The sequence below is a fragment of the Octopus bimaculoides genome, chromosome 2, assembly GCF_001194135.2.
Source record: "Octopus bimaculoides isolate UCB-OBI-ISO-001 chromosome 2, ASM119413v2, whole genome shotgun sequence".
NCBI classification, from domain to species: domain Eukaryota; kingdom Metazoa; phylum Mollusca; class Cephalopoda; order Octopoda; family Octopodidae; genus Octopus; species Octopus bimaculoides.
In genome coordinates this window covers 132,574,011-132,576,313 of record NC_068982.1, presented here as the reverse complement: position 1 = coordinate 132,576,313, position 2,303 = coordinate 132,574,011, and the positions used below count along the sequence as shown (strand labels likewise).

Genomic DNA, 2,303 nt, shown 5'->3' with positions numbered 1-2,303 from the left:
ATATAGATTGAATAGATAAAGTTATACTGATATATATATATATATGTAAGTATGTATGTACACACACACACTCACACAATGATACGCACATATACATACATACATACATATACGTACATACATACATGCATATATATATATGTGAGTGTATGTATGTATATATATATATACTCTTTACTCTCTCTTTTACCTGTTTCAGTCATTTGACTGCGGCCATGCTGGAGCACCACCTTTAGTCGAGCAAAGCAACCCAAGGACTTATTCTTTGGAAGCCTAGTACTTATTATATCAGTCTCTTTTGTCGAACCTTTAAGTTACAGGGATGTAAACACACCACCATCGGTTGTCAAGCGAAGGTGGGGGACAAACACAGACACACAAACATATACACAAACATACATATATATATATATATATATATACATATAAACGACGGGCTTCTTTCAGCTTCCGTCTACCAAATCCACTCATAAGGCTTTGTTCGGCCCAAGGCTATAGTAGAAGACACTTGCCCAAGGTGCCACGCAGTGGGAATGAACCCGAAACCATGTGGATGGTAAGCAAGCTACTTACCACACAGCCACTCCAGCGATATATATATATATATTATTGAAATTTATTGAAAAACTAAAGATAAAGATGGTTGTATTAGTTTGTCGCTTGGGAAAGTGAAAAAGTCTTTTACGTTTGGAGCCTATGCTCTTCAACAGAAAGGACTAAGAGAAAATAAATAAGAGTGAGAATAAAAAAAACTTGTGGATTCAGTGGTCAAATATGTATGTATGTATATACATACATACATATACATATATATTTATATATATTTAGCCAATATATATATAAGCATATATATATATATATATATATATATATATATAAATACACATGCACACACACACACACACATATGTATATATGCATATTCTTTTACTTTTACTTGTTTCAGTCATTTAACTGTGGCCATGCTGGAGCACTGCCTTTAGTTGAACAAATTAACCCCAAGACTTATTCTTTGTAAACCTAGTACTTATTCTATCAGTCCCATAGGCTGGACGGCTAAGTTACGGGAGAAGTAAACACACTAACATTGATTATCGAGTGATGGTGGGGGGACAAACAGCTACACACACACACACACACACACATATATATGTATATATACGACAAGCTTCTTTCAGTTTTTGTCTACCAACTCCACTTACAAGGTTTTGGTTGGCCTGAGGCTATAGTAGAAGATACTTGTCCAAGGTGCCACGCAGTGGGACCGAACCCAGAACCATGTGGTTCGGAAGCAAGCTTCTTACCACACAGCCATGCTTGCGCCTATCTGTATACGTATATATATTAATGTTCGATTATGGACTGGAAAATCAAGAAGAAAATAACGGCTTCAAAAGTCAAATGGATGTACACAGTACATGCATCAGTTTGATACTCTATGAAAGTTTTAGAACGAAAATTTGAGTAAACACACACACGCACATGCATACACACATGTGCACAATCACTCACGCACACACACACACTCACAGATACCAAGGGTTGCATTGAGCAAGCCTAAGTTATGTAAATGAATTTAGATAATGAAACCTATTTTAATGCAAATCTTTTAATGAAACACAGTTGGAGAAGAGGCTCATTCAGACTCTGTGTACTCAGCTTCAATTTTATGGCATTGATTTTTGAAATTGCATCATCGCCTCATTTAAGTGCCAGGTGTTACATACATATATAATATATACATATAGTGCTGCCTGACTGGCTCCTGTGCTGGTGGCATGTAAAGAGCACCATTCGAGTGTGGTTGATGCCAGTTCCGCTTGACTGGCCTCCATGCCGGTGGCATGTAAAGAGCACCCACTACACTCTCAGAGTGGTTGACATTAGGAAGGGCATCCAGCTGTAGAAACCTTGTCAGATCAGATTGGAGCCTGGTGCAGCCTCCTGGCTTGCCAGTCCTCAGTCAAACTGTCCAATCCATGCAAGCATGGAAAACGGATGTTAAGTGATGATTATGATGATGATGATGATATTTATATTATATATACATATATAATACTCATATATATATATATATATATATATATATATATATACACACATATATAATATAAATATATTATATAGGCACAGGAGTGGCTGTGTGGTAAGTAACTTGCTTACCAACCACATAGTTCCAGGTTTAGTCCCACTACAAGGCACCTTGGGCAGATGTCATCTACTAGAAGCTCAGGTCAACCAAAGCCTTGTGAGTGGATTTAGTAGACAGAAACTGAAAGAAGACCATCATATATATATATATA

The 2,303-nt window shown here is 36.9% G+C and overlaps 1 protein-coding gene across 1 annotated transcript in view; it reads left to right on the top strand.

Moving 5' to 3' along the window:
* Positions 1–2,303, top strand: part of LOC106867967 (potassium voltage-gated channel subfamily KQT member 1) — a 255,118-nt gene that overhangs the window by 3,602 nt on the left and 249,213 nt on the right. The window lies entirely within an intron of this gene.